This window comes from Gigantopelta aegis, chromosome 5, assembly GCF_016097555.1.
Source record: "Gigantopelta aegis isolate Gae_Host chromosome 5, Gae_host_genome, whole genome shotgun sequence".
NCBI lineage: Eukaryota > Metazoa > Mollusca > Gastropoda > Neomphalida > Peltospiridae > Gigantopelta > Gigantopelta aegis.
The window spans coordinates 27,179,146-27,196,360 of NC_054703.1; the positions used below are offsets into that span (position 1 = coordinate 27,179,146).

Sequence of the window (17,215 nt, forward strand, 5' to 3'; positions counted from 1 at the left end):
ATATCATAAACAACGAATGAAAGAAATGTTTTATTTAACGACGCACTCAAGACATTTTATTTACTGTTATATGGCGTCAGACATATGGTTAAGACCAACACAGATAATGAGAGAGGAAACCCGCTGTCGCCACTTCATGGGCTACTCTTTTCGATTAGCAGCAAGGGATTTTTTTATATGCACCATCCAACAGACAGGATAGTACATACCACAGTTTTTGATATACCAGTCGTGGTGCACTAGATAGAACGAGAAATAGCCCAATGGCCCACCGACGGGGATCGATCCCAGATCGGCCGCGCATCGAGCTGTACCACTGGGCTACGTCCCGCCATGCATAAACAACGAATGCTGTTCCCGCCCGCCAACGGTGTGTAAGAAAACTATTTCTCGAACAAGTTTTAGAGATAAGAATGTGTTAAGTTCTAAACTCGAGTACTAAGGCACGAGAAATGTCGTGATAATATATTTACGAGACCTACACGCTCAGACTTGCAGTGGCACATGCATTGATCGGTTGCTGACCGGCCTCGGTGGCGTAGTGGTTAGGCCATCGGTCAACAGGCTGGTAGGTACTGGGTTCGGATCCCAGTCGAGGCATGGAATTTTAATCCAGATACCGACTCCAAACCCTGAGTGAGTGCTCCGCAAGGCTCAATGGGTAGGTGTAAACCACTTGCATCAACCAGTGATCCATAACTGGTTCAACAAAGGCCATGGTTTGTGCTATCCTGCCTGTGGGAAGCGCAAATAAAAGATCCCTTGCTGCCTGTCGTAAAAGAGTAGCCTATGTGGCGACAGCGGGTTTCCTCTAAAAAAAATAGCCATATGTCTGACGCCATATAACCGTAAATAAAATGTGTTGAGTGCGTCGTTAAATAAAACACTTCTTTCTTTCTTTCTGATCGGTTGCTGGGTAAACAAAATATATCCACTAAATCTGTTTAAAGAAAGATACACGTTAAACGAGTTTACCTGCAAGCATTAGACTCAAGTACACAGACTTGTTATCTTTGAAATATACCGGCCTCGGCGACGTCGTGGTTAGGCCATCTGTCTACAGGTTGTTAGGTACTGGGTTCGGATCTCAGTCGAGGCATGGGATTTTTAATCCAGATACGGACTCCAAACCGTGAGTGAGTGCTTCGCAAGGCTCAATGGGTAGGTGTAAAACACTTGCACCGACCAGTGACCCATAACTGTTTCAACAAATGCAATGGTTTGTGCTATCCTGCCTGTGGGAAGCGCAAATTAAAGATCCCTTGCTGCCTGTCGTAAAACAGTAGCCTATGTGGCGACAGCGGGTTTCCTCTAAAAAAACAGTGTCAGAATGACCATATGTTTGACGTCCAATAGCCGATGATAAGATAAAAAATCAATGTGCTCTAGTAGCGTCGTTAAATAAAACAAACTTTACTTGAGGGAAAAAGGTTTGTTTCTTGTTTAATGACACCACTAGAGCACATTGATTTATAAATCATCGGCTGTTGTACGCTAAACATTTGGTAATTTTAACATACAGTCTTAGAGATGAATACCGCTACATTTTTCCATTAGTAGCAAGAGTTCTATTATATGCACCATCCCACAGACAGTATAGCACATACCACGAACTTTGATACATGTATATCAGTCGTGTCGAGGAAATCAGAAATATCTAGAACATGATACACTGTAGTTGACCACATAAAATGAATGGTACGTATTGCTTGCGTTAAAGGTGGAACATATTAATTTTAGTTAAAGTTTGTTTTGTTTATACTAGTATATCAATTTATTAATCATCAGCATTTTGGTAATTTAGAAATAGTCTTAAGAGACGAAACCCGCCCTTGTTACATTAATATCAAGGAATCTTTTAAATGCATCATCCCACAGACAGGATAACACATACTATAGCCTTTGGTATCCCAGTCGGGGTGCACTGGCTGGAACGAGAAATAGCCTAATTGGTCCACCGACGAGGATTGGTACCAAACCCAAACCAGACTGTTTTAAAATTAATAATGGATTAAGTTGCCCCAACAGTACAGGACACGGGAATTAATGTTCATTTGCCACACTTCATCGTATATTATCCGTTATATAGATAGCTCACAGAGTCAATTTTTTGTTTCAAATAAAAAAAATTCAAAGTAAGAATGGAAATCAATTAAAACTTTCAAAGTTATTTAATTAATAAATTATAACAATGTTACAGGATAAAATGTGATCTAGGTTTTGGTCTTTCACAGCGTGTGGTGTAATTCTCCAGACGATGAAATCGGAAATATAATACAAACTAAAGAGTGTTGAGTCATCTGGTCTCCTAGTGTAGTTTCAGTCAATTTTACGACGCCATTCAAGGTGGAGCACACATCTGAAATCAAAAGTAAAGATACATGTACATATTAAAAAAATTAAAATAATAATAATAATAAAAATAATAATAATAATAACAATAATAATAACAATAATAAAAATAAAATAAATAATAAAATAAAAGATGCATGTAAACCTACAATTAATACTTAAATAAATAATAAATAAACATGTCAACAAATAACTGGTATTAGATATATATCCCAAAACCGGACACTCTGTAAACATAAATGTCCTAAAAAAAAACAAATCCAGACGTTGTGTAGTCCCTTTATAAATATCCCTACAAAATAGAACCTTTGTAAACACGATAAAGAAAAACCTGGACATTATACTTGGTCCCGTGGATGTCTGTTTTAGACGGGCTTATCTACACACACACACACACACACACACACACACACACAATCTAATTAAAATTAGCTCCACTATTACATGTGGATCTAAAGACAGCCAGTTGGAGCTCATGTCCACCAATCAAAACCTTACTTGCAGAATCCTGCCCGTGATTTAAAACTAACAACACTGCGTAATCCCCAATGTCCAGGTAACATTTCGTCTGTAAATAATAATTTAAATATTGACCAATCACACTTCGCCTTTTATAACGTTATTTGGGAGCATACAAATTCTAAAAATATCGGGCGAGTCTATTTTAGTGGCCGCAGTACAGCGAACCATACCAATACGTACGGGGTCTTCAGTTTTAAATTACAAATTATTTAGTTTATAAAATAAAACATGTTTTCAGGCATTCGTAATTCATGCTCGCCAGAGGCTCGCATATTACGATTTTTATTTCTAATATATGATATTGACGATACCGAAAAACACTCTGGTAATAAGCTCTCTCTACATATATTACTGGTATAAAAGAACATATTATATATACTACTCAAAATAATTTAAGGGTCAGACGATATTTTCGACATTATTTTCTGAATGTCAATTATATTAGCTAGACCATAATGTCACGCATGGTATTGTTCCATTTTGACGAGTGGGTTTAAGCAACCCATAAATGAATTAAAATCCACTGTCATTGACACTGTCGACTAGTTGTAATGGCGAAAACATGCTTACATTTGCATGTAAATTAGGGCGAAAGCGAAAGGTCTGTTAAGTGCCCATAACTTGCTTTTTCACAAAGCGCTTCATTTGCACGCTTTGCACGTGTATTCCATGTTCCCAATGCTGAATTTCTGTATAATTGGAGCTTGCGTTCGTGTACGGTGCACACTCCAAATTCGACAATGGTACGACTTCAACTGACTATCGAAGATCGAGGAAGGGCTATTGCTTGGCTTCAGGATGGCAATACGCAAAGAAATGTTGCTCTGAGACTTGGTGTCAGTCAGAGTGTCGTTGGGCGACTGTAGCAACGGTACCAAGCAACGAATTCTGTTCGAAATCGTCCACGTTCGGGAAGACCCCGAAGCACTACAAATAGAGAGGACCGCTACATCACCAATATGGCTCTACGTCAACGCACAACCACTGCACGCCGATTACGTGACAATCTGCGGACTGCGACTGGAACTCGAGTGTCTGATCAAACCATACGCAATCGTCTGAGAGCCAATAATCTACGCTGCCGTCGCCAGGCTGTTCGATCACCACTCCTACCACGTCACAGAACGGCCAGACGTCACTGGTGCACGCTTCATCTGCGGTGGCAACATGTTCAGTGGGGTCGAGTGATGTTCACTGATGAGTCCAGGTTTAGTCTCCAGTTCAACGACGGTCGGGTTCGTGTCTACAGACGTCCTGGGGAGCGCTTAGCTGACAGTAACGTTAGACAACGTCACCGGTTCGGTGGTGGCAGCGTCATGGTGTGGGGCGGCATCTCTATCCACCACAGGACCCCCCCCCCCCCCCCCCTCTATGTGGTGGATGGCAATCTGAATGGAATCCGCTATCTGAATGAGATTATCCGGTCGTTGGTTCTCCCAGGCCTTCAGCAGATTGGCAGCGGGGCAGTTCTGCAGGATGACAATGCCAGACTCCACCGCGCCAGGGTGGTAACGGACTTTCTCAGACAACAAGGTATCGCCAGGATGGATTGGCCAGCATATTCGCCTGACTTGGCCCCAATAGAGCACACTCTGGTAATAAGCTCTCTCTATGTATATTACAGGTATAAAAGAACATATTATATACAATGTATTAGGTAATAAAATAAGTTTCATAAATAAAGAAAAGTTGTGGGATTGTTTCTTGTTTGTGTGTTTTTGTTTGTTTGTTGTTATTCTTTCTTTTTTTTGTGTTTGTTTGTTTTTATGTGTATGGGTGGGTAGATTGTTTGTTGTTTTATGGCATGTTTTCCTTTGCTTGTTTCGTTTTTTAGCTTTTCTCATTTGTGTTTGTTTGCTACGGGTTTTTTGTGTTTGATTTTGTTGCTTTTTTCCTGTTCCATCCACCGACCCCTCCCACACACTGGATTCTTCCATAAAAAAAGTTGGTTTTGTTTAACTTCTTCCACCAAACGATCCATCTTAATTTATATCTAATCTAATCACAGACGCATCAAAACCCTGAATCACTATCAAGATGGGGCGGTAGTTAGCGCAGTGGTAAAAGCGCTCGTCGGTGGGCCCATTGAGCTATTTCTCGTCCTAGCCAGTGCACCACAAATTATATATCAAAGGCCGCGGTATCTGCTGTTCTGTCTGTGGAGTGGTGTATATAACAGACATTTTGCTACAAATGAAAACAATATAGCGGGTTTCCATTCTAAGGCTATATTTAAAAAATTACCGAATGTTTGACATCCAATAGCCGATGATTTATAAATACATAAACGTGCTATAGTGGTGTCGTTAAACAAAACATACTTTAACTTTTTAATCACACCGAGGTATCCCTAAAGAACTATGGGGTATAATAGATGTCAGAAATACCTCTGATATTGTGTCAATCACTTGACGACAAACGGTATGAAGACGAGTAACAGCGAACAGACGGACACCGTGACACCGCTAGCAGATCCATCTGAAAGACGTCATATATATTAAAACCAGTGGTGTATAGAGGATAATAAACGAGTTACCAGTTATTAACAAATTTATATCCCGAGTGAAATAATTGTCACTTGTCACGAGCTTTATAATAACTGGTACCGAGTTTGTTATTCTATGTATTACCCCAGCTATTTGTTTTGAGTTTTTTGTTGTTGTTGTTTTCTTATGTTGTTGTTTTTTGTTGTTTTTTAAAGCCTTTATTTTCGATATAGGCTATATCGGCTACACATCCTTGTAGCCTATATAGAAACGACGTAAACTATTTTATTGTTTTGAGTATTGATTTAACTGAGTATTGTATTCACAGATCATTTTCAAAACCCAAAGTTCTATATATTCTTTCAAAAAAAAAAAACGTATCATGAATTGCATTAAACTACCATTTTATTACAAGTTTAACACTGAAACCAGAAAGACGTAAACGCAAAAGCTCTAAACTAGCTGACATCATTGTGTATTGCTTTGCCAACTCGTGATGACGTCATACTTAGTACCGACAAAGTAATTGGTTTGTTGGCATCGAATCGTCCAGTAGTAATGTACGTTAAAACCAATGCATGATAATTTCTCTGTGAGAAATTGAGATTTTTATTTTCCCCGTTATGAGTGTCTGCTGGGGTAATAAACAAGAGACTAATACATTTGCATGGAAACAAACCCAAACTCGGACAGGTTTTATATACAATTCATCATCTAAAATGCACGAAGTTGATTTATTTCCATTTTACAAAAATCTATGTATGTTTTGTTCTATAAATGACTAAGGCTATTTACATAACAACAGATTAGGATACGAGCTACGTAAAGGCCATTATAGATTGTTCTATTGAATGAAGGTTATAGACCGCTTGATATCATTTATCTTCCAATGAGTTGTTTTAAAATATATCTAACGAGCGAAAGCAGGTTTGATACGTTTTTAAACAACGAGTTGTGAGATAAATTGTATCTAACGGACACGAATGTATTATTCTATTTCGTACATATCCTAAAAAAACCTTAGTTTTAAGCTAACTTACGCGTCACAGACAAATGATTGTTAGGTTAATTATACGTCACCGTGCAATCGATTTCGATCGTGCTGGGTTTTTTTTCATTGGATGTATGTCATTGGTGACCTGGTCATGACCTAGGACCAGCCAGTCGTATGTCTTGAAATTGTTAACACACGTACATGTGTAAACAGGTATGTGTTATCAAAAATAACGAATGGTGTTGCCACCAACGTTGTGTAAGAAATGACATCAAAGCATTATGAAGGACATAGAGATTTCTAAATGAGTTCCCGTGTGAGACTGTTTATATTACAGCTAGTGTGTCTTTAATGGTACATCCTGAGCGAACTCGAGTGAAAAAAGAAAAAAAGAAAGAAATGTTTTATTTACCGACGCACTCAACACATTTTATTTACGGTTATATGGCGTCAGACATATGGTTTGAGAGGAAACCCGCTGTCGCCACTACATGGGCTACTCTTTCCGATTAGCAGCAAGGGACCTTTTATTTGCGCTTCCCACAGGCAGGATAGCACAAACCATGGCCTTTGTTAAACCAGTTATGGATCACTGGTCGGTGCGAGTGGGTTACACCTACCCATTGAGCCTTGCGGAGCACTCACTCAGGATTTGGAGTCGGTATCTGGATTTAAAATCCCATGCCTCGACTGGGATCTGAACCCAGTACCTAACAGACTGTAGACCGATGGCCTAACCACGACGCCACCGAGGCCGGTCGAAAGCGAGTGTTGTACGATTAAAAACACACGTGTTTTAATATAAACGGTCTGACACAGGAACGAGTATAGTATTTTATTTATTACAACGCACACTAATGAATAAAAAAATTGCATATAATGACTTCCAAAATAACTAAACAAGATATGGAAATGCCCTCTGATCAGCTGATAGATAGACTGTGTCACACATTATAACTCCGGATAAAAAGTGTGCACATGATTCTTTCGATTCTTATAACTACAAACTTCCCACTCTTGCACGACTTTCTCTATTCTGACCTACCTATTGAGTTGTTAAAACTCGATCTGGGTGGGAGCCGGTACCGGGCTGCGAACTCTGTACCTAAAGGTCCAACGAATTAACCGCGACGCCATCGAGGCCGGTAATGCAAATCATAAACACGCATGGTCATAAGGCGATAAGAGGTGTCTCCCTTTGTTTACAATTTAGAAAGTTGAACATTTCCGTTAAACTGACTGCAGTAAAACATACTAGTTACACCCTATAAAAACACCCTTTGCGGTGTTATTTTCAATTACATGTTATTAAAATGTGTATGCACTTTGTTTAATAGTTTGACTGTTTGCGGTGTTTTTTTATATTATTATAAAACCAGATATCTGGATGATGCATGGATGGATGTATAGACGGACGGACGGATCGATTATGGACATATGGACGAATGAATTATGGAGAGAAGATGGGCAGAAAGATGGATCGATGGATGGATGGGCAGATGGATGTATAGAAGGATGGATAGATGGATGAATGGGTGGATGCATGGATGGATGGACGGATGGACGGATGGATGGGTGGATGGATGGGCAGATGGATTGATGGATGTGCAGATGTATGGATGGGTGGACGGACAGATGGATGGATGAAGGGACGGACGGACGGACGGATGGGTAGGTGGATGGATGGAAGGAAGGATGGATGGATGATGGATGGATGGATATACAACGGTGTGTCCAGCTGGCTGGTTGGGTTGGAGGCTAGTTGGATGGGGGATGGGTGGCTGGATAGTTCGGTGGGTGGGTGGTTGAATGGATGGATGGATGGATGGATGGGTGGATGGATACATGGATGAATGTGTGAGTGACAGTAAAGGAAGGATAGTGGAGAGAGAAGTGGATGATGGCATACGAGTGAGACGGGCCACCCAAATGCAGTAGAAAACATTGCCAACGTGTAACTGTTTGACTTTAAAAAATTGAATGCAATAGATGTACAGGGTGTATGCTATCAAATCAAATCCCATTGACGACAATAGAAACATATGTGGCTAAAACACCTACCTGCAGCGTATCAATCAACATAAACACCACGGATATAAATACTACCACCCCTCACCCTTAAAGTGAATCAGAAAAAAATGTGGGTAAAGCTACTCATTTCAGAGATAAAGGGTAGCGTCTATGACTACCATAGTTCCGGACAAAATTTGAGGTTTTTTTTTTTTTTAAACAGGTACACCATACACCAAGCACAAGGCTAGTTGATACAGTGGTACTAGATGAAATACAATTGCATACATTGTTTGCTCAGATGAAACTATTGTTTTACACCCAATGCACTCACATTGATCACCAATCACAGAACTTGTGGTGTTAATTTTTCTATCCAAAGTTCGGTGCACCTCCAACTTTGACCCAGCCGGAAGTTATTTGGTTTGGTACTACCTACAATGCAGCCTATGAAAATAAATGTAACCTGTAGCAATCGTTTTAATTAATTACCTCTTTGCGTAGTCTTTGGTGGAACTGTTGTTCTTGGAACTGTTGTTCTTGGAACTGGAACTGTTGTTCGTGGAACTGTTGTTCTTGGAACTGTTGTTCTTGGAACTGCTGTAGGTGTTGACGCAGGACTTGGAGGAACAATAATTACTGAAATCGAAAGCTTTATAACAGATGAACTAGACAATTCACAGGACAACGGAAGAATATGTCTGTAATGACATCTCGGCATATTTTACAAGGAGTCATTAAACCATCCATTGGAAGGAAGGAAGGAAATGTTTTATTTAACGACGCACTCAACACATTTCATTTACGGTTATATGGCGTCAGACATATGGTTAAGGACCCGCTGTCGCCACTTCATGGGCTACTCTTTTCGATTAGCAGCAAGGGATTTTTTATATGCACCATCCCACAGACAGAGTAGTACATAGCATAGTTTTTGATATACCAGTCGTGGTGCACTGGCTAGAACGAGAAATAGCCCAATGACCCACCGACGGGGATCAATCCCAGACTGACCGCGCATCGAGCGAGTGCTGTACCTTTGGGCTACGTCCCGCCCCCACCCCCACCTCCCGTCCCCCTCCAATTATCAACTGATTAATCAATAAAACTGTATTTATTTAATAATGTGTCAGAGATAAAATAGCTGTTGAGGTATTGTTAATACCCAACCCCATTTATATATATATATATATATATATATATATATATATATATATATATATATATATATATATATATGTATATATATGTAATTTTCGTCGTTTGATCGTAGAGAATTAGACGGAAATTATTTTCCTTTGATTTGGGATGAGCTCCCATAGGTGGCGTAGTGATGAGTTGTTTTGCACGTGCTGGATGAAGCACGCGTTATTCAGCCTAGGAGACCGACAGGACAAGTTGGGTTTTTTGTTTGTGTTGTTCGTGTGCGTTATGGCAGAACCTGAACAGGTTAATACTCTTAATTGTGAAATACAAAATACACTGCAACAGCTTTTGGTTGAAGTTAGAGGACAAAAGGAAGATCTGAATTCGTTTAATGAAGAAGTTCGTAATAGTTCGGTGTTAGTTACATCCGAGGTGAAAAAGATTAAAACCGAATGTGATTTAACTTGGCGTTACAAAGGTAACAAAATTCAGTATACTTTTAACTAGACATACAGGATAGTTTGCGACAGGCTTTGTGGGCTTTGGAATATAAGACGTTTGATTATTTGTCTGAGACACTGAACGAATGTAGTGACAAATTGAAGGAACATAATAAACTGGTACGTATTGCTGATACTTCAGAAGGCGGTTGGGGAACAGTGTGCGAATATCAGGTTAACCCGCTTGCAAGTAACACAGATGACGAGTCGCGTATTTTCAAGGCGGAGGCTCGTGCTTTACGGAAGAAGAAAGTCTCGCGGAATAAACCAGGGAAGATCCGGTCTTCAATGGGGGTGTCTAGTTCAGTTGGCAGTGGCGGTGGTGTTTCTAATTCTCAGTGGGGAGGCTCCGTTGCGGTCTATTCTGGGAATAGAATGGTATTTCAACAGTCTTCAAGGCGTTCGCCCTTTCGTGGTCAGTCCGGCCCTTATTTCCGACAAGGGTCAAGTTTTGGCGGAACCTGTTTCTCGTGTGGAGAATTTTCAGATTTCCGAAAAGATTGCCCCTACACAAGTCGAGTTAAACCTGACCAGTTCAGTGGGTCCAAGTGTGACGACAAAGAAAGCGGAATGTTCTACACAGACTAAAGAATTGACGGATAAGTATTTTGGTTGTGTTTGTAATGATAATAATTGTACTCCTGATTATTATGAATATGAACAAGGTCAAAAAGATATTATTGTTAAAGGCCGTTTGAAACGTAATATACGATTTTGGAGTGATATTGGGGCTGATAATTTTATTTTGGATGTGATACAAAGTGGGTATAAAATTTCGTTTTTTTCTAAACCAGAAAGAACATTTTCAAGAAACAATTTATCTGCTTTAACCGAGAAAGTATTGGTTACCGGCGCAATTGATGATTTATGTAAAAGAGGCTTGATAGAGCAGTGTGAACATGTTCCGTATGTTGTTAGTCCTTTAAGGTCAAAAAGATATTGTTAAAGGCCGTTTGAAACGTAATATACGGTTTTGGAGTGATATTGGGGCTAATAATTTTATTTTGGATGTGATACAAAGTGGGTATAAAATATTTGTACTACGTTAAATTTCATCTTATTTCCTAAAACATTGTTTTTGTCGTAAATACGAAATTATTTGAAGACAAAATGCAGTTTGGGCTTCTTACAAATATTAAGACGACCAGAAACACATTGAATATACAGACACTGATATTCTAAACAAGAACATATATTTAATATTTAATATTTAAGCTGACCGGTTTCAGTGGATACATTTTTCCATTAGTAGCAAGGGATGTTTTCTATGCACCATCCCACAGACAGGATAGCACATACCATGACCTTTGATATATCAGTTGTGTCGAGAAAATCAGAAATATCTATAAGAGCATACAATGTAGTTAACCACATCAAATGAATGGTACATATTGCTTGCTTTGAAGGTGGAAAATATTAATTTTAGTTCAAGTTTGTTTTGTTTAACGACACCACTAGAATATATCAATTTATTAATCAGCAGCATTTTGGTAATTTTGACATAGTCTTAAGAGACGAAACCTGCCCTATTTTCTGTTAATATCAAGGAATCTGTTATATGCATCATCTCACAGACAGGATAACACATACTATTGTCTTTGGTATGCCAATCACGGTGCACTAGCTGAAACGAGAAATAGACTAATGGGCCCACCGACGGGGATTGGAACGAAACCCAAACCAGGCTGTTTTAAAATTAATAATGGATTAATTTGCCCCAACAATACAGGACACGGGAATTAATGTCCATGTGCCACACTTCATCGTACATTATCTGTTATATAGATAGCTCACAGAATCAATTTTTTTTTTTTTTTTAAATCAAATGTTTTCAAAGTAAGAATGTACATGATTCTTTCGATTCTTATAACTACAAACTTCCCACTCTTGCACGACTTTCTCTATTCTGACCTACCTATTGAGTTGTTAAAACTCGATCTGGGTGGGAGCCGGTACCGGGCTACGAACTCTGTACCTACCAGTCTAAAGGTCCAACGAATTAACCACGACGCCACCGAGGCTGTTAATGCAAATCCTAAACACGCATGGTCATAAGGCGATAAGAGTTGTGTCCCTTCGTTTACAATTTAGAAAGTTGAACATTTCCGTTATTTTTAATGACATGTTATCAAAATGTGTGTGCACTTTGTTTAATAGTTTGAATGTTATCGGTGTTGGGTTTTTACTTCTTTTTTTTTCTTTTTCTTTAGTGGGGGGTTTTAATTATAAAACCATATATCTAAACTGTAATAAATTCGATATGCGGTGTTTTGACAGGGCGTACGGGATTATACGCCACACCAAAACAGTGGATGATGCATGGATGGATGTACCGACGGACGGACGGATCGATTACGGACATATGGATGAATGAATTACGGAGAGAAGATGGGCACAAAGATGGATCGATGGATGGATGGATGAGCAGATGGATGGATAGATGGATGGATGGGTGGACGGATGGGTGGATGGGTCGGTGGGTGGGTTTAGGGTGGGTGGGTGGATGGATGGATGGATGGATGGATGGACGGACGGACGGATGGGTAGGTGGATGGGTAGGTGGATGGATGGAAGGAAGGATGGATGGAAGATGGATGGATGGATATACAACGGTGTGTCCAGCTGGCTGGTTGGGTTGGAGGCTATATGGATGGGGGATGGGTGGCTGGGTAGTTCGGTCGGTGGGTGGTTGAATGAATGAATGGATGGATGGATGGATGGATGGGTGGATGGATACATGGATGAATATGTGAGTGACAGTAAAGGAAGGATAGTGGCGAGAGAAGTGGATGATGGCATACGAGTGAGGCGGGCCACCCAAATGCAGTACAAAACATTGCCAACGTGTATCTGAATGCAATAGATTTACAGGGTGTATGCTATCAAATCAAATCTCACTGACGACAATAGAAACATATGTGGCTAAAACACCTTCCTGCAGCGTATCAATCAACATAAACACCATGGATATAAATACTACCACCCCTCACCCTTAAAGTGAATCAGAAAAAATTGGGGGTACAGCTACTCATTTCAGAGATAAAGGGTAGCGTCTATGACTACCATAGTTCCGCACAAAATTTGAGTTTTTTTTTTTAACAGTTACACCATACACCAAGCACAAGGCTAGTTGATACAGTGGTACTAGATGAAATACAATTGCATACATTGTTTGCCCAGATGAAACTATTGTTTTACACCCAACGCACTCACATTTATCACCAATCACAGAACTTGTGGTGTTAATTTTTCTATCCAAAGTTCTGTGCACCTCCAACTTTGACCCAGCCGGAAGTTATTTGGTTTGGTACTACCTACAATGCAGCCTATGAAAATAAATGTAACCTGTAGCATTCGTTTTAATTAATTACCTCTTGGCGTAGTCTTTGGTGGAACTGTTGTTCTTGGAACTACTGTTCTTGGAACTGTTGTTCGAGGAACTGTTGTTCTTGGAACTGGAACTGTTGTTCGTGGAACAGTTGTTCGTGGAACTGTTGTTCTTGGAACTGCTGTAGGTGTTGACGCAGGACTTGGCGGAACAGTAGTTACTGAAATCGAAAGCGTTATAACAGATGAACTAGATAATTCACAGGACAACGGAAGAATATGTCTGTAATGACATCTCGGCATATTTTACAAGGAGTGTCATTAAACCATCCATTGGAAGGATGGAAGGAAATGTTTTATTTAACGACGCACTTAACACATTTCATTTACGGTTATATGGCGTCAGACATTTTTAAGGACCCGCTGTCGCCACTTCATGGGCTACTCTTTTCGATTAGCTGCAAAGGATCTTTTATATGCACCATCCCACAGACAGGATAGTACATACCACGGCCTTTGTTACACCAGTTGTGTAGCACTGGCTGGAAGGAGAAATAGTCCAATGGGTCCACCGACGGGGATCGATGTTAGACCGACCGCGCATCAAGTGAACGCTTTACCACTGGGCTACAAAAACTCCCATTTGTGTGTGCAATTAAAAAAATATTCGGTTCAGAAATAAATAAAACTGTAATACATACCGTAGTAACAAAACGACGCTTGCAGCTTAAAGCTGTATTCTAACCGGACGGGTGCGACACGAGCGATGCGAGCGACGCGAGTGGACGCGATAATATTTATATCCCAACTAGATTCGACCATAACGCCATTCTTCTTAAAAAGTGTTATCAAGAGTTGGAACCGCCAAGTAAAAGTTGTTTGATCAGTAATATATGTTTGTCAGGCGACAAAAAAAGAAAAGAAACAATTCCTATCGGTATGTGTCGCGCGCTCGACTACATGAATGTGTCTCGCCGTTCACGTGCGGTTTGGATACAGTTTACGATGCACCTTTATGGCCGCCATTTTGGTTTATTTGTAAATGTTAACATTGGTAATATTAATTGACTTGATACGTTGGAATATGAGTTTTATTTGTAAATTTTAACATTGGTAATATTAATTGATTTGATACGTTGGAATCTATATAATACTATTTATATCCTAATTAGATTCCACCATAACGCCAGTCTTCTTTAAAAAGTGTTATCAAGAGTTGAAACCGCCAAGTAAAAGTTGTTTGATCAGTAATATATGTTTGTCGCACGAGAAAAAAAAACAAAAAATAGAAACAATTCCTATCGGTATTGTGTCGCGCGCTCGACTACATGAATCTGTCGCGCCGTTCGCGTGTGGTTAGGATGCAGTTTACAATACACCTTTATGGCCGCCATTTTGGTTTCATGGAATGATATAGTGTTGCAATGTGAGATAATTTTTATTATTTTTCTTGTCAGTGAAATTAATCAAATAGAGTTATCTGGTATCAAGACTATACTAGTCCATAAAACCAAAATGGCGGCACTGGTTGGAACGAGAACAATCCCAATCAGTTGAATGGATCCACCGATGCACGCACCTCACACGAGCACTCAACCGACTGAGCTAAAATCTGGGTCCCCAGGTACCAAAGAGAGAAACTTCCATGTCAAGGTTGGAAGTACATATATTTATGGAGTATGGTTGAGTGTGTCGTTAAATAAAACATGTCTTCTTCTTGTACACATGACATTACGTCAACGCAGTGTCACCGTCTAAGGGACCAACTGAAGATGCAATAGGTACACAGATCTCTGACCAGACAGACAAGCCGGAATCTATGAGCAAACATTTGATCTCGCAAGCAGTTAGACCACGTCTTCACCCAGCTTTTGAACATGATGAATAACGAAGGGTACTATTCGCAGACGACAGAGGCGGATATAGGGGGAGCAGGGGCCCGGGCCCCCCTAAATTTTGCGATAGTTATAATTTTATTATATATTAATTTTTTTTTTTTTTACGATCCCCCGCCAAACCTCATGGGACTGGTCCCCCCATAATGGATTTTCTGGATCCGCCACTGGAAGAGTTTAGGTGTGCTGAACCGGCCTCGGTGGCGTCGTGGTTAAGCCATCGGACATAAGGCTGGTAGGTACTTGGTTCGTATCCCGGTACCGACTCCCACCCAGAGAGAGTTTAACAACCTAATGGGTAGGTGTACATCATCTTTTCCGTCACTAACCACTGACAGGTAAGAACTAACCCACTGTCCTGGATAGACAGCCCAGATAGCTGAGGTATATGTGCCCAGGACAGCGTGCGTGAACCTTACTTGGATATAAGCACGAACAGTAAGTTGAAATGAAATTAGATCTACCCTGCAGTTCAACGACGCCAGAATCCGTGTCAATCGTCATTTATGTACGAGAGTTTGAGATATCAAGGTCAAACAGGGTCAGCTACGGCAGCGGAACATTGATGGTGAGGCGCGGACTTTCTGTGCACTGTAGGACTCCTCTGTACATCATTCCTTGAAGCTGGTATCAGGTATAGAGACCAGATTTTGTAGTCTTTAGTACTTCCGTCACGTCGCCAAATTGGTTTTGGTAGGGCGTTGTTGTTGTGTTTTTGTGTTTTTTTGTGTTTTTTGGGGGGGTGGGGGTAGGGGTGGGGGGATTCGCACGACAATGCCAGACACCACAATGCAAGGGTTGTGACATATTTCTTCATACAAAATGGTGTGCAGCATATGTATTTGGCGACATTTTCACTAGCATCGCCTATTAAATATATTTAGGACGAGTTTGTCACAGGACTAAGAGACAATCACAAGGAAAAAGGAAGGAAAGAAATGCTTTATTTAACCACGCACTCAACACATTTTATTTACGGCTATATGGCGTTAGACATATAGTTAAGGACCACAAAGATATTGATAGAGGAAACCCGCTGTCGCCACTTCATGGGCTACTCTTTTCGATTAGCAGCAAGGAATCTTTTATATGTACCATCCCACAGGCAGAGTAGTACATACCACGGCCTTTGATATACCAGACGCGGTGCACTGGCTGGAACGAGAAACTGCCCAATGTGCCCACCGACGGGAATCGATCCTAGACCGACCGCTTATGAGGCGTCCGCTTTACCACTGGGTTACGTCCCGCCTCGTATTCGTTACAGACCATGATGAGTACAACATGATGATAACATAAACTAATACTTACGACAACCATTCTGTAGAAACCTCTTAGCCACTGTGATGATTAGCTCAAATTCGTTATATTTTCGCAGCCTGTCGGCTTCAGGCAAGTCAAGACAGTTGTCATGGCTCTGACAAAACAATGAGTACAAATTATTGTTGTTACCCGAATGAATTAATGCGTGATATTTATGATTTATTATGTTTGTATAAATGTTTGTATTGATGTATAAATATCTATATATTGTATGTATGTCGTAGTTGACTATTAAATACATATTAACGCACTGGCGTATATATATATATGTGTGTGTGTGTGTGTGTGTGTGTGTGTGTGTGTGTGTGTGTGTGTGTGTTTGCGCGCGCGCGTGTCTGTGTGAGTGTGTGTAGATGGATGTACGGATGTATGAATTAATAGAACGAATGAACGCATTTTCTCAGACATTAAAAAAAACAACAACAACAAAACAAAAATATATTATTTTCTAATGTTGCACCAGGCATTCAAAATTTATTTTTAATTGACAATTTTGATATTCAAAATATAACTGTTTTTCGGTACTATGAAGAGTTTTAGAAAATGGCGATAAAAAACAAACAAACCTCTGAAATATGGACTGGGTTAGAGACCCACATGAAGGCTTGTATGTTTTATGTATTTAAAATTAATCACTGGCTTAAGATTTACTGCCAATAA

The 17,215-nt window shown here is 40.0% G+C and overlaps 1 long non-coding RNA gene across 1 annotated transcript; it reads right to left on the reverse strand.

Moving 5' to 3' along the window:
- Positions 1 to 2,152: 2,152 nt before the first annotated feature.
- LOC121373549 lies at positions 2,153 to 16,667 on the reverse strand. Its single transcript, XR_005958093.1, has 5 exons — positions 16,544 to 16,667; positions 13,382 to 13,558; positions 8,857 to 9,003; positions 5,262 to 5,352; positions 2,153 to 2,359 (listed from the first exon to the last, which is right to left on the reverse strand). It is a non-coding gene; the product is annotated as an uncharacterized LOC121373549 (long non-coding RNA).
- Positions 16,668 to 17,215: the final 548 nt, after the last annotated feature.